Genomic DNA, 23,755 nt, shown 5'->3' with positions numbered 1-23,755 from the left:
GTGTGCCTCGATTGTTTTGCTGGTGTTGTCCACTCAGGGCACTGCGCCACGGCTAATCCGTGCCGCAGTGCAAGTGCTCCCTAGGTAAAGTATACCTGTAATTGATGTCCATGATTGGTTTATTGGATTCACTGTCAGTCCCCAGTAAAGTGCACCAGGGGTGCCAGGGCTTGTGAATGCCAATGCTGCTGGTGGGCTTGCAGCGCTGGTTGCGCCACCCACAGAAAGCGGCCTTGTAAAATGTGTCTAGGGTCTGCCACCGCAGACCCTGTGCGCGGTCTGGGACCGTCGCGCTGACTGCGCAAGTGCCCCCACTTGCCAGTCCCTAAACCTTCCCTTACCTACATATTAGCCACCCCTCTGGTAGGCCCAAGGGCAGGGTGCATTGTAGGCATAAGGTAGGACATGCCCTGATGTGTGTGGCATGTCTTAGTAGTGAATTACAGCTATTTTCGTTTTTCACTATTGAAGGCTACCTGCTCTCCATAGGCCAGAATGGGCTGCTGGAGTCACTACACGCTGTGACCCCAGTGGACTCAGAGAGCATGGTAGAATGTCAAGTTTAGTATGCCTGAACTCAGAATAATAAAATACTTCTTGTAGTCAAGTTTATTTTAATATCCTGGGTTTGTAAATACTACTTTTAGAAAGTTAGTATTTACTGACCTGCCCATTTCAGTCCGCCTCTGCTGTGTGTGTGTGTTCTGCCTAGCAACAGTAAGGAGCAGGGTTGGGGAATCCCCAGAGACAGGCTGGCTGCCAGGTGGTGGGTAGGGAGATGACCCCAGGATGGGTGGGAGGAGTACACCTTGACTCTTGAATAGACCTGTGCTCTGCCACCACAAAGCCGGCGCCGCCCCCTGTGGGGCGGCTGATGTCTCTGCCCTGCTGCTGAAAGGAAAGAGCAGAGTCACCATAACAAAGTGCTCCAGAACTGGACTGAGCCAGGCCCAGGCCCCCTGGCGCTAAAGAACAAAAGAATCATGGTATAAAAGTAGGAGCCTGGCTCCTAAGAAATCAGAATCCTGTTTTACCACAAAGAACCTCTGCCCGACTAGAAGGAGAAGAAGACGCTGGAGGAGCTGGCCTGCTGCTTGCCTTGCTGAGAAAGGAGAGGAAGAGACTACTGAAAAGACTTTGCTGCTTTGTGCTTTAAACATTCTCCAAGGGCTTGATCTGAGCTTGCCCCCTGAACTGAACCCCAGGACCAGTGGGTTCTCTGTGCTTTTGCTCGTCCTCCGATTCGAGCCGTGTGTGCATCCCGCTGGAAAGAGACTGCGCCCCTCAACGCCCCTCCTAGGGTCGTGGCACTCAGGAGCTCGCCTGCCGCAACCCCGTGAGAGCCCAGCTCCGTTCGGAGCCGCTCTCTGTCCCCGGGCTAGGCCGCCTGCGCCCCTGTCACCGCCTGCCACTGGAGCGCGCTGAACGCGCTATCACCCCTCCCGCCGGAAACCGTCCAACGACTGTGATCTACGCCGGGTCATCCAGCTGCACTGCCCGTGCCCTGTGACCCCGCTTCGCTATCCCCGGACACCTCAGGCCACGCCGCCCCCGCTGTGGAGACCCCCCCTGCACCGCCGTGCTGAGGGTCGCTGGCCGCACCTGCCTACCTGCCCACACCTGCTGATCGAGGACCCAAGACCACTTCCCAAGCTGAGAGTCGCACCGACCTGTGCCGACTCTCCACATCACTGAAGAAGTTCCAGTATCGGGCTCGGGGCCCGTAACGCCTTATTTCCCCATTCGCCGGAGTCGACCTCTGTAAGTACTGGAACCACAAGTAACATTTGCAAGAGACTACAAAGTATCCCTTTGAAGCTACGAACAAAGAACATTTGCCTGCTTTTACAACCTGGTGGCATAGCGAAAACGTTAGTGGTCTTGTGATAAGTCTGCTGAGATATATATACCTATTTTTACATAAAGAAGCGTATTTTTCTACATATCCAAGTCTGGTGTCCGTTTCTGGGGGGATTGATGAATTTACTGTGTGTGCGATTGTAAGTGCTTAACCAACCACGCCTGAGGAATCGCCTTGGCTGCTCACGCCACGCACCTAGAGGGTGAGCAAGGGTCATTCAAAAGGGGTTATCCTGCGCCCTGACGTAGAGGAGAGGGTTCCTGCTTGACACAAGGGCAACCTTGCGCCAACCAGAGATCCCCGAGTCTAACATTGGTGGCAGCGGTGGGATTTCGGATTTGCATTTGTAATTTGCATACAGTGAATTATTAATCACCAGATAGTGAGAGCAGACCAAGTAACGCAGCCACAGGTTTTTATTTGTTGAATTGTCGAGACATCTGCCATTACTGCAACCATGCCTGGCTCACTCTCTGCTGGAAGAGCACTCTCTGTGATTTCTGGAATGGATGAGGTGGATTGGGAGAGACTGGAAGGCTACACGATAGAGCAATTGAAAGGCTACAGTGTAAAATTCAGAGTTCCCCATGCTGGATTCAAGAGAAGGGTCCAGTACACCAAGGCGTTGAGAGCCTGGAAGGAGTCAAGAGACCCACGGAATGCGGGGGACATCGTTCCACCCGACAACCTTGAGGAGCCCAGCAGAGTCCGGTCGCCAGAGGAGCTGGCAGACAGGGCAGCAGACAGGGTGCATGCAATGGAGATGGCCAAGTTGGCAGGACAAATGGAAATGGAAAAGCAGAAGTTGGCCCTGGAGGCACAACAATGCCAAATGGATCATGATATAAGATTGAAGGAGTTGGAGCTGAAGGCGAAAAGTTTGGACACCGCTCCTTCTGGTGGCAGCACTCCACCGGTGCAGGTAGAGTCCAAGGTGTACATCCCCAAAGATGTAGTAAAGGAGTATTTTAGAAAGGATGACATAGGGCAGTGGTTTAGAGCCTACGAGGTGGCCATGTCTTCACACCGGGTCCCTGAGAAAGACTGGGGAGCGGGGTTGTGGGGAAGGTTCCTTGCTGAAGGGCGTGACACACTGTTAGATTTACCCTTAGATCTCCAAGCCTCATACCCCCATATGAAGGAAGCTTTAATGACCAGGTATGGGTTAACTCCTGAGCTATATAGACAGAGGTTCAGGGAGACTAAGAAGATCCCTGAGAGTACGTATGTGGAGTATGTAACCTTTTTCTGCAGAGCACTGGATGGTTGGGTGAAGGGTAGCAAAGTGAATGATTATCAAGGGCTGCTTGATTTAATTGCATGGGAGCACTTGTCCAGTCAATGTTTTCCTGAGCTACGCCAGCACCTGATTGATAGCAAGCTGTCCAACCCGAGGAAGCTTGCTGAGGAGGCGGACCGCTGGCTCAGCACCAGGGTCCACAAGGGTCAAGTGGGAGACTCCGCCAAAGGTGGGCAGGGTCCCCAGCAGAAGAGTGGGGGGGACAGGGGTAAACAGAAAGGGTTCCAAAAAGGCCCCCAAAGTAATCCCCAAGGGAACCAGCAGAAGGGTTCTCAGCCTCCCCCACCCCCGCAGCAGAACGGGGCCCCGACAGGTAGACCTGTTCCAAAGGGGCCCTTCAATTGTTATAGGTGTGGTGACCCGGGTCACATTGCCTCTGATCCTAAGTGTCGCCTGTTTGGTAAGACCGCACCCACTGGTGCTCCACCCCGGCAAGTAGCTAGTATTAACTTTGGGGAGGAGGTAGCAGTCCAGGAGGGTGGGGGTCCCGGGCAGATGACCCTAGTCTCGCTAGGAGACAGTGAGATGGTCCCTGAAACCTACTTACCCTCTAACACTAAGAAATATGGGCAAGTAGTGACCATCAATGGAAAGAAGGTTGAGGCTCTTAGAGATACAGGAGCCAGCGTGACCTCGGTGAGGCAACACCTGGTGTCTCAAGAGCAGATTGTACCCAATGCCTACTGTAGGGTTGTCAATGCTGACAACATAGAGAGTCGTTGTCCAATGGCTCAAGTTCCCTTTGAGTGGGGGGAGGTCTCTGGTACTCTACAAGTCGCTGTGAGAACTGACATGCCTGTAGACTGTCTGCTAGGGAACGACCTGGAGAGCTCCCCTTGGGAAAAGGTGGAGAAGACCACGCATCTGAGGATGGTGGGTCTACCCGACTGGGCGTGCGTGACCACCCGGTCCATGGCAGCCAGTAGGGGTGTCGAGAGGGTCCTGGAGCCTGAGGGAGAGGTCCAGGAACCGGCCTTAGGGAGAAGGCGCAGGAGGCGCGGGAAACCGGCCCCCGAAGTTCCCACGGCCCAGGAGGAAGTAGACCCTGAGGGGGATGCTCTGGAGCCTACCGGGGAACAGATTGCCGAACTGGGATACCTGCCTGAGCTGACCCATTGGCAGCAAGAAGGAGGTCCCTCCAGGGAGGAATTCTGCAGGGAGCAGAAAGAATGCCCTTCTCTCGTGGGTATGCGGCAGCAGGCTGCAGACCAGGTCAATGGTGTTCAGGCCAAAACACACTACGTGTACTGGGAGAGTGACCTCCTGTATTCCGAGCCTAAGGCTGCTGAACCTGGGTCAGCCCGTGTGCTGGTGGTACCCCAGAAGTTCAGAACCTTCCTACTGGGGCTGGCTCATGATGTGCCTTTAGCAGGACATTTGGGGATGGACAAGACCTATGACAGGCTTGTCACCCACTTTTACTGGCCCCAAATGCACAAGAATTCAGATTCCTACTGCAGAACCTGTCAGACTTGCCAGGCAAGTGGTAAGAGCGGAGGGAAGCACAAGGCTCCTCTGCAACCTTTCCCTGTGGTCGGTACGCCATTCCAACGAGTGGGTATTGATATTGTGGGGCCTCTGGACCCCAAGACAGCCCTGGGCAACAGGTTCATCCTGGTCTTGGTGGACCATGCCACCCGGTACCCTGAAGCCATCCCTCTGAGGACAGTGACGGCCCCTGTGGTGGGACGGGCACTGATGGGAATTTTCTCCCGAGTGGGATTCCCTCTAGAGGTGGTGAGCGACAGGGGGACCAATTTCATATCCACATATATGAAATCCCTGGGGAAGGAGTGTGGGGTAACTTACAAGTTCACCACTCCTTACCACCCCCAAGGAAATGGGTTGGTTGAGAGATTCAACCGAACCCTCAAAGGCATGATCATGGGCCTGGACGGTCCAATGAGGCGTAAGTGGGACGTCCTCTTGCCATGCCTGCTCTTCGCTTACCGAGAGGTGCCACAGAAGTCTCTAGGATTCAGCCCCTTTGAGCTTCTGTATGGTCACCCGGTAAGAGGACCTCTGAGTTTGGTAAAGGAAGGCTGGGAGCAATCTCCCAGGAAACCTCCCCAGAATGTATACAGTTACATGCTGGCCTTCCGAAGCCAGACTAGGCGTTTCAGGCAACTTGCTGAGGCAAATCTGGAAGCCCACAGGAGGAGATGAAGCGGTGGTACGACCGGAATGCCACTCTGGTAGAGCTTCAACCTGGACAAAAGGTGTGGGTCTTGGCCCCAGTGGAGCCTTGTGCACTTCAGGATAAGTGGACAGGTCCATTTGAGGTTGTGGAGCACAAAAGTCCTATCACCTACTTGGTGGACATGCAGTCTCCCAGGAACCCTTTGAGGGTCCTACATGTTAACCGCCTTAAGCCCCACTTAGAGAGGACCGAAGTGGGCATGCTGCTGGCCACTGATGATGGAATGGAAGAGGAGACCGAGCCTCTTCCTGACCTCTTAGTAGCCTCTGAGAAAGATGGGTCAGTGGATGGAGTTAACCTCTCACCCACCCTGACGCCCGAACAACAGGAAGATTGCCGCCACTTGCTGGGGCAGTTTCCAGATAGGTTCTCCCTGGTTCCTGGTGTCACAGATTGGTGCGTCCATGATGTGGACACAGGAGACAGCTTACCTGTGAAGCACAAGGCTTACAGGGTAACTGACAGGGTCAGAGCTTGCATCAAGGAGGAGGTCTCCAAGATGCTTGCGCTAGGGGTGGTTGAGTCCTCCAGCAGTCCTTGGTCCATCCCCGTGGTCTTGGTCCCCAAAGCTGCTGCGCCGGGAGCCACACCTGAACTCCGGTTCTGTGTGGACTACAGAGGACTCAATTCAGTAACGAAGACTGACGCGCACCCCATCCCCAGAGCTGATGAGCTCATTGATCGGCTGGGGGCTGCCCGGTTCCTCAGCACGTTTGATTTAACGTCTGGGTACTGGCAGATCGCCTTGACCGATGGGGCCAAAGAGAGGTCAGCATTCTCTACACCAGATGGGCACTTCCAGTTCCGAGTCATGCCATTTGGAATGAAGAATGCCCCTGCCACCTTTCAGAGGTTGGTCAACCAGGTACTGGTTGGGCTGGATGCGTTCAGTGCCGCCTACCTGGATGACATCGCAGTGTTCAGTGCCACCTGGCCCGAACACCTGCGCCACCTCTGGGAAGTGTTGATGGCTCTGCGCCGAGCAGGCCTCACGATCAAGGCAAGCAAGTGCCAGATCGGGCAGGGTTCCGTGGTGTACTTGGGACACCAAGTGGGGAGTGGCAAGGTGGCACCCTTGCAACCCAAAATTGAGACCATCCTGGCTTGGGAACCCCCCAAGACGCAGACCGCAGTGAGGGCCTTCCTGGGGCTCACTGGGTACTACAGGAGGTTTGTCAAGGGCTATGGAACGATTGTTGCCCCCTTGACAGAGCTGACTTCCAAGAAGCAGCCCAGGAACGTGATCTGGACTGACACCTGTCAGAAAGCTTTCGACACCCTGAAGACTGCCATGTGCACGGCGCCCGTGCTCTTGGCCCCTGACTTCTCCAAGGAATTCCTAGTGCAGACAGACGCTTCAGAGCATGGTGTAGGGGCTGTTCTCTCACAGATGACTGAGGAGGGCTGGGACCAACCCGTAGCCTTCATCAGTAGGAGGTTACTTCCACGGGAAAGTAGGTGGAGTGCAATTGATGGAGAAGCATTTGCTGTGGTCAGGGCGCTGAAGAAGCTAAGACCCTACTTGTTTGGGTCTCACTTCCGGGTTCAGACGGACCACAGGCCCCTCAGATGGTTGATGCAAATGAGGGGTGAGAACCCGAAGCTGTTGAGGTGGTCCATCTCCCTACAGGGTATGGACTTTACGGTGGAACACCGTCCTGGTACAGATCACGCCAACGCTGACGGTCTGTCCAGGAATTTCCGCCTTAGTGACGAGGAACCCCCTGGGCAAGGGTAGTTCTCCCCACATTTCAGCTGGAGGGGACACGTGTTAGACCTGGCACCTTGGCGTGAGTTTCCCTTCCACTTTTTGATGGTGTGCCTCGATTGTTTTGCTGGTGTTGTCCGCTCAGGGCACTGCGCCACGGCTAATCCGTGCCGCAGTGCAAGTGCTCCCTAGGTAAAGTGTACCTGTAATTGATGTCCATGATTGGTTTATTGGATTCACTGTCAGTCCCCAGTAAAGTGCACCAGGGGTGCCAGGGCTTGTGAATGCCAATGCTGCTGGTGGGCTTGCAGCGCTGGTTGCGCCACCCACAGAAAGCGGCCTTGTAAAATGTGTCTAGGGTCTGCCACCGCAGACCCTGTGCGCGGTCTGGGACCGTCGCGCTGACTGCGCAAGTGCCCCCACTTGCCAGTCCCTAAACCTTCCCTTACCTACATATTAGCCACCCCTCTGGTAGGCCCAAGGGCAGGGTGCATTGTAGGCATAAGGTAGGACATGCCCTGATGTGTGTGGCATGTCTTAGTAGTGAATTACAGCTATTTTCGTTTTTCACTATTGAAGGCTACCTGCTCTCCATAGGCCAGACTGGGCTGCTGGAGTCACTACACGCTGTGACCCCAGTGGACTCAGAGAGCATGGTAGAATGTCAAGTTTAGTATGCCAGGGGGCGGCTGATGTCTCTGCCCTGCTGCTGAAAGGAAAGAGCAGAGTCACCATAACAAAGTGCTCCAGAACTGGACTGAGCCAGGCCCAGGCCCCCTGGCGCTAAAGAACAAAAGAATCATGGTATAAAAGTAGGAGCCTGGCTCCTAAGAAATCAGAATCCTGTTTTACCACAAAGAACCTCTGCCCGACTAGAAGGAGAAGAAGACGCTGGAGGAGCTGGCCTGCTGCTTGCCTTGCTGAGAAAGGAGAGGAAGAGACTACTGAAAAGACTTTGCTGCTTTGTGCTTTAAACATTCTCCAAGGGCTTGATCTGAGCTTGCCCCCTGAACTGAACCCCAGGACCAGTGGGTTCTCTGTGCTTTTGCTCGTCCTCCGATTCGAGCCGTGTGTGCATCCCGCTGGAAAGAGACTGCGCCCCTCAACGTCCCTCCTAGGGTCGTGGCACTCAGGAGCTCGCCTGCCGCAACCCCGTGAGAGCCCCGCTCCGTTCGGAGCCGCTCTCTGTCCCCGGGCTAGGCCGCCTGCGCCCCTGTCACCGCCTTCCACTGGAGCGCGCTGAACGCGCTATCACCCCTCCCGCCGGAAACCGTCCGACGACTGTGATCTACGCCGGGTCATCCAGCTGCACTGCCCGTGCCCTGTGACCCCGCTTCGCTATCCCCGGACACCTCAGGCCGCGCCGCCCCCGCTGTGGAGACCCCCCCTGCACCGCCGTGCTGAGGGTCGCTGGCCGCGCCTGCCTACCTGCCCACACCCGCTGATCGAGGACCCAAGACCACTTCCCAAGCTGAGAGTCGCACCGACCTGTGCCGACTCTCCACATCACTGAAGAAGTTCCAGTATCGGGCTCGGGGCCCGCAACGCCTTATTTCCCCGTTCGCCGGAGTCGACCTCTGTAAGTACTGGAACCACAAGTAACATTTGCAAGAGACTACAAAGTATCCCTTTGAAGCTACGAACAAAGAACATTTGCCTGCTTTTACAACCTGGTGGCATAGCGAAAACGTTATTGGTCTTGTGATAAGTCTGCTGAGATATATATACCTATTTTTACATAAAGAAGCGTATTTTTCTACATATCCAAGTCTGGTGTCCGTTTCTGGGGGGATTGATGAATTTACTGTGTGTGCGATTGTAAGTGCTTAACCAACAACGCCTGAGGAATCGCCTTGGCTGCTCACGCCACGCACCTAGAGGGTGAGCAAGGGTCATTCAAAAGGGGTTATCCTGCGCCCTGACGTAGAGGAGAGGGTTCCTGCTTGACACAAGGGCAACCTTGCGCCAACCAGAGATCCCTGAGTCTAACAGAATGTTTCAGTAGGTTTTTCTGGCGCACCAGTTAGGAACCCGATTTCTAGTCCTATGTCACTTTCTGTTGGACCTTGTGAGCTAAAAGCACCCCTCATCCTAACAACAGGTTGTGGTGAAAATTTACTAGGATTAGATTTGCTAAAAAGATTGCATGCAACGTTATATTGTTCTCCCTCAGGAGTACAACTTACATTAGGCAAGAGAGTGATTTCCCCAATGTATTTGTCTAAAAATGCAATGCCACCTGAATTGTCATCCCTTCCGGATGTCCTTTGGGCTACTGGTCCCAATGATGTGGGTCTCCTGGAAATACCGCCATACGTGGTAACTTTAAAAGCCAATGTCAGATTGCCACGCATTCCCCAGTACAAGATCTCCAATGAAGGTCAGAAAGCATTGTTAGCAATTGTCAGTGATTTGATTAAAAAGGGTGTAATTGAAGAGACAAGAGGCAACGTTTGCAATAGTCCTGTTTTACCTGTCTTAAAACGAACGGACCCTTCACAGCCACCTGTTTACAGATTTGTGATTGATCTTAGAGAGGTTAATAAGATTGTTGTACCACAGTTTCCAGTTGTCCCTGATATAACTGCCTTGTTAACCATGATTCCAGCCTCCGCTGCATGGTTCTTAGTGATCGATCTGAAGAATGCCTTCTTTAGCATCCCAATTGCAGAGGAGAGCAGAGACATTTTTGGCTTCAGTTTAGGAGGTCGCAGCTTCCGCCTTAAACGCGCTCCCCAGGGCTACTGTGAAAGTCCATCAATATACAGTCAGGCTTTAAAAGCGCAGCTTGATGCACTGGTTTTACCCAGTGGCGCTATCCTCATTCAGTACGTCGACGATTTACTGATCGCCGCGGATACTGAAAAGATTTGCAAAACGCTACCTTGTCATTGTTGCATCATTTGTCTGCCTTTCATCACAAAGTGTCTCTCTCAAAGCTGCAATATTGTCGACAAGAAGTGACCTACTTAGGTCATCTCTTATCGAAGGAGGGAAGGAAACTGACCCCAGAAAGAATTCAAGCCATTGCACAGTTGAGTGTGCCAAGAACACAGAGAGAAGTGCGTGCTTTCTTGGGCATTACTTCATACTGTAGGCATTGGATCCCTAATTTTTCCTTGTTGGCAAAACCTTTGTTAGCATTAACATGCAAAGACACACCGAATCCTATTCCATGGTCTGAAGAGTGTCAGAAAAGTTTTGTGGAATTGCGTAATGCATTGTGTTCAGCTCCTGTGTTGGGTACCCCTGACTACAGCAAGCCTTTTACATTGTATGTTCATGAGAAAGATGGTTGCGCATTATCAGTGTTAACACAGCCTTTTGGCGACAGACCGCGTCCATGCGCATATTTTTCGTCAACCTTGGACCCGGTAGCGAGGGCATTGCCAAGTTGTCTGAGAGCCACTGCCGCTGCAGCTATGTCTATTCGATAGTCTGCTGGACTAGTAATGGATAATACATTGATTGTTATGGTTCCACATGCTGTGGACACATTGTTAAACAGGACCAAGACACAGCACTTAACTAGTGCGCGATTATCTGGTTATGAGCTGACACTGTTAGCAACTCACATACACATAAAGAGATGCAACACGTTAAATCCAGCTACACTATTACCAATCCCAGCAGACCTAGATGAGATTGAGCAACATGATTGTCTGTTCAGAACAGAAGAAGAGACGAAAGGGAGAGTAGATCTTAAAGATACTCCCCTGACTGAGTGTGATGGTACCTTATGGGTGGATGGTTCATGTTTCAAGCTTCCAAATGGTGATACGACTGCTGCATATGCTATCACGACTTTGCACACGATTGTGGAAACTGCACGTGTGCCAAAAAATTCGGGTCAAGCAGCAGAATTGATTGCCCTTACGAGAGCATGCGTGTTGTCTGAAGGAATGAAAGTGAACATATATACGGATAGCCAGTATGCCTTTGGCGTGGCTCATAGTTTTGGGCGATTGTGGAAAGAACGTGGGTTCCTGACTTCGCATGAAGCTAAGATTCAGAATGGCAAGTTGGTGAATGATCTCCTTGAGTCGCTGACCCTACCATCACAAGTTGCGATTATGAAATGCAGTGCACACAAGAAAATCACTGATGATGTTGGTCGTGGTAACGCGTTTGCTGATGAAGTCGCGAAAGAAACAGCAAAACATGTAAAGACTCGAATGTATGTTGCAGGCCCTGCCAGATGGGTTGGTGATGTTGGAATGTGTGAAAACACAATAGAGAGTGTAAAGTCCCTTCAAGCTGAAGCCACAGAGAAAGAGTTAAGCAAGTGGAGAGAAAGTATGGGTAAGTTGGATGAGAATGGTTGTTGGATTGATTTGTCAGAACATAAGCGATGGCTGTTACCTGATGCATATGTGCTTCCAGTGGTTACTATGGCACATGGAATGGCACATATTAGTACGAAAGGAATCTGTAAGTTGTTGGCTCCAGTATGGCAGAATGCTGGAATTCCTAAGTGTGCGGAGAATGTGGTCAAGAATTGCATGATATGTTTGAAGTACAACCCTGGTAGGGGAACCCCAACTCCAGCTGGTCATTTTGCGCCTCCATCATATCCATTTGAAGTTTTGCAGTTGGATTTTATCCACATGGAAAGGTGCAACAACCTGAAATATGTATTGGTGGTTGTTTGCGCTTTTTCAAAATGGATAGAGGCCTATCCCCTAAAGGATAACACTGCTCTGTCCACAGCCAAAGCCCTTGTGAAGGAATTTTTCCCTAGGTTTGGACTGCCAAGAATGGTGTGGAGTGATAATGGGAGTGAGTTTGTGGGTCAAGTGATGAAGAATGTGTGTGAGGGAGTAGGGATAAAGCAGAAATTTCACACTGCAAATCACCCCCAATCAGCTGGATTAGTAGAGCGCTACAATGGCGCTCTAAAACTCAAACTTGCCAAAATCCAAGCGAGCTCAGGTCTTAAATGGCCTGACGCTCTGCCTCTAGCACTCCTGTCCACTAGAATGACTGTGCATTCACGAGTGGGACTTAGTCCCTACGAGGTCGTTTTTGGCCGCCCGGCTAATGTATGGGGTGTGCCAAGACCGACAAAATTCAGTGAAATCGAGCACCCAGTACTGCTTGATTACTTGTATGATTTGACGGTTAAACTGCGTGTTTTACACCAACAGGTGTACGATACTCTCCCCCAGGCCTCTGAGGCTCCAGGACACCCCATTGACCCTGGCACGTGGGTCCTCATCAAAAACTTCCAGCGCAAGAGCAACGATGAGCCTCGTTGGATCGGCCCTCATCTCGTGCTCTTATCTACAAGATCAGCTGTTCGAGTAAAGGGGAAAAAGAACTGGATCCACGGCGCCCACGTGAAGAGGATCCCTTTGCCTCTGCCGTATGACCAGTGGGTCCAGGAGGGTATCGCTGACTCTGAAACAGACACTGTACCTCGTTTTGTGCCGTTCAGTGATGCACGCATAAAAGGCACAACTTCAGCACAGGAAAGTGACGATATTTTGCAAGAAGCTGTGCCACCGTCAATTCGATTGGACACTACAGAGCCTGAACTTTTGTTTCAAGATCAAACAGTACCTTTTTATTTTTTGATAACCAGAGTTCTCCCATCTGAAGGACTTTCTTGATTTTTGTTTTTCGAACCACCATCCGGGTTCAGCCGCAGGGTCGCGGTGCCAAGACTTTGGGGTACAGGCCGAAGACGTTAGGTCGACGGTTCTGGTTGGTCTAGGGCGTTCCCTGGACTGACAGGCGTACTCCTTAGCAGAAGAAACTCACCCGCCGCGAGCGGCACGTTTAGAGGATGGAGTTTTTTTAAGATGGAGAGACTCACTGAGGAAATGAACTTTGAAGCAAGAATGTGTAAAATAATGAATAGCAAACGTTTTGTATTTTTATGCCTGTTTGTATTATGTAGTATGGTAGTGTTTACTGTAGGATTTGTATTCTTCTCCTCTCAAGAGCCCATTGCACCCACTGTACAGCCTATACCTCCTCCTACTGTCTCCTCACACTCTTTTCACCCTCTGCCTGAACACGAACAAGCTAGACGGTCCGAATTTGTAAACAACTCATTTATTCAGCTCCTGCACCAGCACCAACTAGTTATGAATACAACCAATTGTTGGGTGTGTGGTTTAATGCCACATACCATTAATAAGGGTATTCCCTATCTAGTGCTGCCGTATAGTTACAATGGATCGTCCTGGGCATTCCAGACCATGTTTCTCTATGCACTAGATGCGTACTCCCCGCGACAACCGCATTCCATCAGACCTAGCACCAATAATAAAGCTTTAATGAAAGGAGTTGCCGATATGAGCAGAGATATCGATGCATACTCATCTATTCCCAAAGAAGAGTTGAGAGCTTATGTAGGGTGGAACGCGACGGGGTATAGTATTAGTCTGGGTGAAAGACAGCGAAAAATCTCATCCCCAATCTGGGTCGTACCCCACATAGGTCGGTTCTGTTTGCAGGGTAATGGTCAGAATCCTAGAGCTCAACTGGGAAGAAGTGACTGTACTGAAACGTACACTTTTCCGTCACAGTTTTCCGCAGCGTTTTTGGCTGCCAAGGGTACATATTTTATCTGCAATGACCGAGCATATACATGGTTGCCCCCTGACTTCTCGGGCACATGTTATATTGCAAATCTGCTACCGCCAACATTTACTGCCGCCTCTGACTATCACAAGACCAGAGTTGTGAGAGGCGTGATTAGTAAGGAGGATACTGCCGGTCAGGAAGCGGGAGACTTCTTTTTGGGTTTCCTGACGTTTTGGGGACCTATGGTCAATAGTAGGAACTTGAGACAACTGACTCGTGTGGTTGAATCCGCTGTTAATGTTACGGCTGGTGCCCTTGGTAATTTGACAGCTGAGCTCCAAGCGGATCGCCTCATGACTTTGCAGAACCGCATGGTTCTGGACGTCATACTTGCAGACCGCGGTGGGGTATGTAAGGTTATCCAATCTAGTTGTTGCATTTTCATACCAGACAACGCTCCAACAGTTTATCAAGCCATCTCCAAACTACATAAAATATCTGAGTCCATACACGTGGATAAAGGAGATTGGTCACTGGTGGGGTGGTTCTGGGAACTGATATCTGCCTGGGGTTGGAAAGTTCTGATGGTTATTGGAATGATCTTAGCCATCCTTTTCCTGTTCTGTCTGTGCATACAGTGTGCTCCTGCGATATGTGGCCTCTGTGCTACATTATGTGTAAGGAAACCTGAATCAAGGGACGAGCTAAGTAATAGGATGATGCTACAGCAACATCTCCATGACTTCATGAATATTGACCTAGACTCGGATTGAAATGAGTATAGTTATTGCCTATGTAAGGGCAAAAGGAGGGTCTGTCGTACTTTAGAATTTGGGACCGCGTAGGAGGCAGGGCCCTACCCCTGTCTATCCCGGCATTAGTGAACCGCGAATGGTTAATGCGGTATGAACAAGTGCTTTTTGTAACGTTTTAGCTATGAATGCACTGTGTATACGCTATTATGCATCACTACGTGGGTTCCATTTTAGAAGCGGTGGCCATCTTATGGTTGCCCTCACATAGGCTACATAGCATGGGGCAAATACGGGCCTTTTAGAGCACATGTGCCTTTCCTTTGACTTTTCTGTGACCTGGGCAGCTTGGCTCCGCTGCCCCAGGTCAGTCCGGTCTCACGAGTTCCCCATCCTCTGGCCACCTGTGATTAGTATCAGGGCTTGACACACCATAAAGTCTTTTCATCCTACACAAGCCTCCAGCTAATCTCTTTCACACCTGACTGTTCCCGCTTTATGGCTTGTTTTCCAAACAGGAGATGCTCATGTTTATTGGGGCCTATCGATATCTGATGTGGGATCTGAGCCTTGCTGGGTAAATAATTGCGGGCTGGCTTAACTGGAATGTGGGATGGTCATCATGACTCTGCCTTTTCGTTTGCAATGTATACGTGTAATGGCCATATCGTAAACTAAGGAATGTATGCCTGAAGCAGGATATTCTGTATTTAAGAAGAAGCCCGTTTCTATGATTTTCAGCAGTCTCCTGAGAACATACACGCTGTTGTACTTCTAGGATACCTGTAATTGGTCTGCAGCCAATAAACTGATCTTTGACTTCACCCAGAAGACTCTGTGTTTCTGTAGGTCTGAAACAGGAAGAACCCGAAGTCATAGGGTGTGTTCCCCTGCACCGCTGGGCTTAAAATACCCAGTACTTCAGTGGTCAGAACCAGTGGGGACCAGTTGCTGTAAGCAGCAATTGGCCTGAGGAAGCTCACAAAGGTGGCAAGCCTTTGAGGCTTCCCCTTCATGAACCCTGCCCATCCTGGGGGAGGAGGCTTGGCACCTCGTGGCAGGGTGCATTGTTTAAGGCCCCAGAGAGCAGCAGGCTCTCGGCCCAAGGGTCCAGAAACATGTCTGGTGGTGGCAGCTGAAAGCAGCCATTCAGCCTCGACACTAGTGGTGGGTTAGTTTTCAGGGACATCTCTAAGATGCCCTCTGTTTGAATTTTTCATTAAATCCCACACTGGCATCAGTGTGGGTTTATTGTGCTGAGAAGTTTGATACCAAACTTCTCAGTTTTCAGTGTAGCCATTATGGTGCTGTGGAGTTCATAATGACAAACTCCCAGCACCATATACTCTTAATGGCAGCACTGCACTTACAATGTCTGAGAATGGACTTAGACACTGTAGGGGTACAGGGCACATGCACCGGTGCCTTCACCACTGGTATAGTGCACCCAGCTAGAGGGGTTACTGACCTATGCCAGGGCAGTGGTTTGTAGGCATGGCACACAGGGATTTTTGCCATGTTGACTCTTCACTTTGTTCTGAACCAAGACACGCAGCATGCAAAGGCAGTGTGTGAGTGTCAGGGTACAGGGCCTCTAAGGGTGGCACAATAAGTGCTGCAGCTCTTAGAGGCCTTCTCTGGTCACAGTACCCTGGGTACCTGTGGTACCAATTACCAGGGGATGACCTGTGGCCAGAGATGCCAATTGGGTTTAGGCTTCAATGCAGTTTTAGGGAAAGAACATAGGCCCTGGGCACCTGATTAGCAGGAGCCCAGGGCACACTCAGTCAAAGTACATCAGCAATTCAGAAAAAAGTGGGGGCCACTATGCAGAAATAGGGCACTTTCTCACACACACCCCTTCCTATTGTTTGTTTTGATGCCAATTTGAATCCCCTAGTGTCAAGAGAGCTTTCAGCAACCTTGGGGATAAATTAGTGGCAAACTAACTGGCTAACCCAAGGGGTAGAAATACCCTTTTAGGGTCAGGTGTGGTCCAGTTCCAGGGCAGAGGGTGCACCCCTTTCTTCAGCCCCAATGTAAAATACCTGGTGTCTAGTGGTCTTTTGACCCACAGATGTGGAATATTGTGAATATTCACCCCACCACCTCCCCAGGGGAGACTGTATTGCCTGACTTTCGGGGTGGGGGTATTGCCCTAGGTTAGGGTGAGTCCCCTCCCGACAATCCCCTTGTTTTTTTTATTGTTTCCCTGGTATCTAGTGGGATTTCTGCCCCCCCTTCCCCCCAGTCAAATTGGGGACAAACCTCCGAATTCTGCACCCAGGGGGGCAGAAAGACTGTTGTGCTCCTTTGTGCGTTGACGCCATGGCCTGCCAGTGGCCCGCCACCACCCCATGTTTTTGTTGTATTATTTCCTGGTGTCTAGTTGACTTTCTGACACCTTGAGGGCATCAAATTGTGGTAAAAGTCCTCAATCTGCTACCCAGGAAGGGACAGAGAGACTGCTGTGCCCTTTTTGGGGATGGACAGGTCCCTGCACATGGTGGGCCGATCACAACCCTTTATTTTGTTCTCTTTTATTGTTTTCCCTGGTGTCCAGCGGGCTTCCTGTCCAGTGGGGGGGGCAGCTTGAGGGCATCCATCTCCTTTGCCATCATCCTTTTTGTTTTTTATTCTCTAGTTTCTAGTGGACTTTATCTCCCCCGCCCCGGGAGGCACATTGAGGGCAAAGTCCAAAATCTTCTCCCGGGGGGGAGGGGGCATAAATACTTCTGTGCCCTTTTTAGAGTGGGGGCAAAGTCATGCGCATGGCGAGTGGGCCTCCTGCATCCCTTCATTTATTTTGTCTTTTTTTCCCCTGGTGCCTAGTGAGCTTTCTGCCCCCTGAGAGGGCAGATTAGGGGCAAGCCCATCAATCTACACAACAGGGTTCAGAAAGACTGTTGTGTAGTTTTGTGGGGTGGCAACATGACCCTGCCATTAGGGGCTGCCCGTATCTCTTCATTTTCGTTTTCTATTATATCCTAGTGTCTAGTGAACTTACTCCCCTGCCCCCTGGGGGAAAGCGTCAGAAAGACTGATTTGGAAATCCAGGACCGGAGCATCTGCACTTACAGTACAATGCCTTCCAAGAACGCCAAGAAAGGCTCCAAGACCCGGGAGGCTGCTTTGGTAGTTGCTGCAGTGTCGACCTCCCCTCCAGGCAATGGACGGAAGAGTATTGCTGGTGCTCGGAAATCTAATCCTTCTCCCGGGGGACTGCGGAGCAAAGATACTGTTCCTGGTAGGATAGTTAAAGTTCCGGGAATATTCCAAAAAGGGACTTTAATGAGAACTCAGCCAGGCAACAAAACTGCAATGACTGATATGCCCACTGCCCCCATTTCAAAGCAAAAATCTCCGATATCTCTAATTCATCAAGGGGAGATGGCAGTAACAGTTAATGGGGAAATTTCTTGCTTACCAGCTCCAATGCACAGCAATATAGGCATGGAAGCGAATATGCCACAAAATAAAATACCCTTTAGTGTGGAAACTCCGGTGGCAAATTTTTCTCAATGTCAGAACCATCTCACTCTTCTGAGAATGAGAGTATGGGAGGAGATTGGGCTAATGAGAGAAGTGAGGCCAGCTTTGGTCTGCAGGATGAAGAAGATGACGAAGAAAATTTGGATGTCTCTGGCTCTGGAACTGTTCAGAAAGCAAGAGATCCTTTTAATTTGCCCTCTAAGGAAATGTGTACCAAGCCTGGGTCATTAGTCTGGGACTATTCATTTTCACCACAGCTTGGGGAGACTAATGGTGGTTTATGTGGCTTAGGTGGCAGTACCACCAATGCATCTCGGGAGATCAATGGCACTGATGTTCCGGTTGAAAATTAAATTACCCTGAGCACTATTTACCAAGCTATTATGACTCATCGAGAGGAGACCAAAGCAGAGGGTCTGCGCACACAGGGCGCGGTCCGTAAACTCCAAAATACCGTGCGTCGAATAATAAAGTCCTGTACAGAAATGTCCACACGGATTGGGGAAGCAGAGACAAGAATATCTATAATCGAGGATGAGATAGTGCAGCAGAAAATGAGTATAACTTCACTACAAACTGTAAAGTATGATATAAGCTGGAAACTCACTGATTTAGAGAATCGCACAAGAAGGCACAACCTTGGAATATTAGGCGTTCCAGAAGGAAAGGAGGGCAATGATATACGGCAGTTTGTCATTGACTTATTCACCGAGGCCTTCCCCGATCTGAGTCAATGGAATTGGGACTTGGAGCTGCAGCGCGTCCATAGATTCCCTTTTCATATGCGGGGAGGTATGGGGGGTCCTGATGCAAAGCCTAGGGCTATTTTGATTTGTTTGAATAATTTTTTGCTTAGGGAGTCTCTATATGATTAGCAAGGCCTGATCGTAAAAGAAGTGGGAAGGGTTGCAAACTTTTTGTTCGCCCTAATTTTTGTCAGGCTACGGTTCAACAAAGATGGCATCTTCGCCAACTGATCCCACTTTTTCAAGCTAAGGGTGCACAGGCCTTCCTTCTCAACCCGTCTAAGCTTAAAATTATTTGCAAAGACAAAACTCTTTTTTTTGTCTCTGAGATCGCTGCAAAGGAGTTTTTTTTAACTTCAATTTAGTATGAGTCAGTGTCAGCGATGCTGCTGCTGCACAGAAGGTGATCTGTTTTCTGAATTCACTGCTTTTTTTTAGGTTTACTCTTTGTTCAAAGTCGGGGCGGGGGGCTGGGGGAGTGCCATAACCCTCTCTCTCCATCATCATAGGGACTATTCAGTCCTTATGCCTCTTTTGGGTGGGGGGTTGGGAGGGGGTGGGATGGTTTTGGGGTGGTTGGGGTGGTGGGGTAAGTACAGTATGGGTAGGCTATGTGTTTAGTATTAAGATCATGGCATTAAAATTTTTGATTTCTGCTTTGTCAATTGTCGAATTGTATTCTAAGCAGTGGAAAGAGGGCAAGCTAAAGTTGACCTGTTCCTTTCAGTTCTTTTGTGATGGGTAGACTTTCAATATGTTCATGGAATGTTGCGGCCTCAATGACAGAAAAAAAGGGGCATTATGGCACACATCTTAACTACAATGCAGTTGGACCCACTTAGCGTACAGGAGACCCACATTGCTTGGAATAAGTGAAAATATTTAAATGATTTAGGCATGGAAGTACTTGGCTGTACTCGGCAGAGTTCGACTACTAGAGGGGTTGCAATTTTGCAAAAATTTGGTTGGGGGATTTGTAAGCGTGTTAAAACAGATGTTTTGGGAAGGTGGGTTATCATTGAACTCTGGGTAGGGGGTTTCCCAATGACAATATGCTCAGTTTATGGCCCTAATCTGGATGACCCAGACATGTTGCACTTTCTTAGTATTGAGTTAGCGATATGGCCATCGCCACTACTTATGTGTGGGGATTATAACCTTCATTTGGAAGGTAACTTTGACATAACAAGTGATCAATTATATGTTGGGAAGAAGACTAAAGTGTTTAAAGCTACTAGAGGGGTTGCTAAAGAATTTGGGCTAGTGGATGCATGGTATGTTATGGGGAAGGGAGCTACGGGTGAAACCTTCTACTCTGCACCCCATAGGAAATATTTGCGTCTAGATTATTTCTTTATAACAAGAGAGCAAGTAAGAAATGCCAGCTTTCATATCCTGCCCAAAATTATATCGGATCATAATCCCATTGTATTAGATTTGGATTGCAGTAGTAGTAGAGGTTTACCAAGAGCTTGGACCTTTCATAGGAAACTGCTGTTGGATTCTGTATACTGCAAACAAATGAGTAAATGGATCATTGAATTTTTTTAAAATAATCGGGGAACCACCTCAGACTCTATTGTTTGGGACACATTCAAGGCTGGGGTTCGTGGGGAAACTCTAAGCTATTCCATAAATAAACAGCGGAAGGTTCGTGATGAAATTCAGTCGGGGACGAATAAGTTAAGGGTATTAGAAATTGAACTTATGGGGGTGGTAACCAGTGGTCAAGACACGGCACAAATTGTAAGTGATATTGCCTCTCAAAAAATGAAGATTTATCAGACTTTTGCTGAGACATTAGCTTCTAAAATTGCTATCTATAAGTCTGAACTATACAAGGTTGGTGAGAATTCTGGTCGAATGCTAGCGAAAAAACTACATCAGAAGGAAGTAGCTAATAGGATTAATAGGATACAGGATCTCCTTGGGCAGGTACAAGAAACCTCAGCCGAAGTGCTTAATGTGTTCACCGAATTCTATCATGAACTATATACACCTGAGGCTACTATAGGAGTAGAAGAGAAACTAAAGGAGTTTTGTTCTGATATGGAGATTAAAAAATTGACACCTGATCAGATAGAAACATTAGATGAGGATATCATTTGGGATAAAGTGGAAGTAGCAATAACATCATTGGCAGTAGGTAAGGCCGTGGGTCCCGATGGTATCCCCCTTGAATTTTTCCGGACCTTTCGCCAAGTTTTAAAATCTGAACTGTTGGCTTTATTTCTGTCAGCCCAAAGGGGAATCGTGCCGACGTCCTGGTGTAAAACCACTATTATCGTTTTTTTGAAAAAGGATAAATCCGAACTGTTGCCTACCTCGTATAGACCTATATCATTAATCAACTCTGATAGTAAAGTCTATTCTAAGATCATAGCTATACGGTTAGCTGGTGTTATTTCAGGGTTGGTTTCTAACTTCCAAAATGGGTTTATCCCTGGTAGAGATACCACAGATCACGTGAGACGTGTGATCTCTTTTTAGGTCTCGCCTGACCCAGCGCATGCGCTGGTCTGGCGAGACTTATTGAGAGGGCTCCAAAAAGTGCTACCAGGCCAGCCTATAGCCACAGTGCATGTGCGCCGCACTGTACCGCGATTACTTTCGGTTTCGCGGCCGCACGGCAACTTTGATGTTTGATCGTGATCCCGATCACTTTCACTTTCGCGACTGCACGGCCGCTTTGCATAGCCAATAGGTCTCGCTTTTGGGACCTTATAAGTATTTAGTTATGCAACTGTTGCATGGCTAAACACATAAGGTCCCAAAGGTGAGACCTATTGGCTATGCCAATGCTTGTTTGGATTGGGCACAAGCAACCAAGACTACATTAGGGGTAATCCCGTTGGATGCCGAGAAGGCATTTGACAGGGTTTCCTGGCCTTATATGTGGGAAGTCCTAAGTTTAAAGGGGTTTGGTTCTAAATTTCGACAAGCAATTAGGGCATTATACATCTCTCCGGAAGCAAGTATTAGAATTTCTGGTCAGGATTCTGGTTCTTTTAAAATAGGTAGAGGCACACGGCAGGGCTGCCCTTCCTCTCCTCTTTTATTTGCCTTATATATTGATTTTTTATTGAATAAACAGAATCAACACTCAGATATAAAACCAGTTCAATTACGGCTTATGAAGTGTAGAGCATTTGCATATGCTGATGATATTGTTGTTATAACAAAAGATATTGTATCGGCATTACCTGCGATTAACGCCTTGGTAAGTCAGTTTGGGAGTTTTTCTGGTTATAAACTAAACATCTCTAAAACCTAGGTTCTTTAAGTGGGTGGTGATCCTCCAGCTGAAGTGCCCATTGTGCCAGAAGTTACATATTTAGGAATTAAAATATCAACGCCGGTTGGGAATATTCCAGAATTAAATATGAATCCGGTTATGGCTAAAGTGAATTCAACATTGGAACGGTTGGATCACCTACATTTATCTCTTTATGGAAGATCTAATGTGTTGAAAATGCTGGTATTGCCTAAATTTTTATATTTGTTTAGAACAATACCGATAGAATTCCCTTTATCTTGCCTTAAACAGTTAGAGAGGATTTGTTCTAGATTTTTACGGGGGTACAGCCGGCAGAGAAGGGTCTATAAGAGAATGGTACTTCCGAAAGATCGGGGTGGCTGGGGTATCCCATACTTTATACTGTATTACTGTGCAGCAATGATGCCGTATATGAGTCCTTTGGCAGTCGGTGACTGTGCAGTAATTCTGCCTTGCCACAGCCCATCAATATACGAATTTGGACTGGGGGATGAGACTAATGATTGTCTAGTAAAGATTCTAGAACCAAGCTATTTTAAGAAAACCAAATTCAAAGTTCTGAGTGCAGCCTATTCTGTTTGGAGACAAGTCAAGCGTAAATTAGGTATTACTAAGCTTAATGCGTATACCCCATTTTCAGCTCTTTTGCTTCTCCCATTAATTTTCCTTGACCAGGTGGTTTATAGATAGGGATTAAATGGAATTTATCGGCTGGGTGACTTATGCAAAGATGGTCAACTTATGTCATTTGTAGACTTACAACTGAAATATGGATTAGTCAAACAAGATTTCTTCAAATTTCTCCAAATCCGAAGCTTTTTAACTAAACAAGGGTTTGGATTGGAACATCAATTTGCTAAGATAGGGCTTATCGAAAAAATGAAGAGAAAAACACCTATCGGACATTTTTATACTCACATATTAGAGATATACCCAGATGATGTAGATCTATGTCAAGGGAAGTGGGAAAATAAATTAGGGGTAGAGGAGGTTAACATCAGGGAATCTCTAGGGCTTGCTAATCAAGTTTTGATGACAGATAGGATGCGCACTCAGCATTATATGGCCCTATACGATCTGTATTATACCCCAAGCAAGATCTCTAAATGGGGGACATCTGCAGGTGTTAACTGTAATAGATGTGGCCTTTTTGCAGCCGACTCGATTCATATGTTTTTTTCATGTCCCAAGTTAGGAGCATTTATTGGGGAAATTGAGCAGTTCCTTGGCATAATAACGGGAGCCTCCGTTTGCATAACAGGGGAATTGGTGTTGATTGGGTTGGGGTCTGATATTGTAGCACATACAAAATCAAGCGCTAGTAAATCCTTTTTGTTTATCTGTATGGCAGAGCTACGGGCTTGCATAACTAAGGATTGAATTAGTCCTGATCCTCCGACCTTTGTGACCTGGCGTTCAAGGCTATTAGCTATGTATAATTTGGAATTTTCAATATATAAAACCAAAGGTAGAAGGAAGAGAGCAATGGGAGCTAAGATCTGGTCTCCCATACTGAATGGATTTAGGAGTAATTAGGGTTGACTATATGCTGCAAGACTTACTTATGAATTGAAAATGGTTAAATTTCTCTTTTTTTTATCTGTCATTGATGTATATAAGAAATGCTTTGATTGTATATTTTTTCTTTGCTGTACTTATGTTATCCGTATTTATTTCATTTCAGTAATTGTAATCTTGCTTTAAGATGTCTGTGTTTGTCCTTACCTCAATAAAAATGGGTTAAAATAAAAAAAATAAAAAAAGAAAGACTGATTTCCTTATGGGGTGGGGGATCACTGGCCTTTGCCCAAGGGGCAGCTACCCCATTAAATACATCCATGGTGTCTAGTGGAAGTGCCAGGCACACTGAAAGGGTACTACTAAG

The 23,755-nt window shown here is 48.5% G+C and overlaps 1 protein-coding gene across 4 annotated transcripts in view; it reads left to right on the top strand.

Annotated features, from left to right (window-relative positions):
- LOC146790079 (uncharacterized) overlaps positions 1-23,755 on the top strand; it is a 218,590-nt gene that overhangs the window by 101,277 nt on the left and 93,558 nt on the right. The window lies entirely within an intron of this gene.

The sequence above is a fragment of the Triturus cristatus genome, chromosome 10 (genome assembly GCF_964204655.1).
Source record: "Triturus cristatus chromosome 10, aTriCri1.1, whole genome shotgun sequence".
Lineage (NCBI taxonomy): Eukaryota > Metazoa > Chordata > Amphibia > Caudata > Salamandridae > Triturus > Triturus cristatus.
This window is presented reverse-complemented; position numbering and strand designations above follow the sequence as displayed.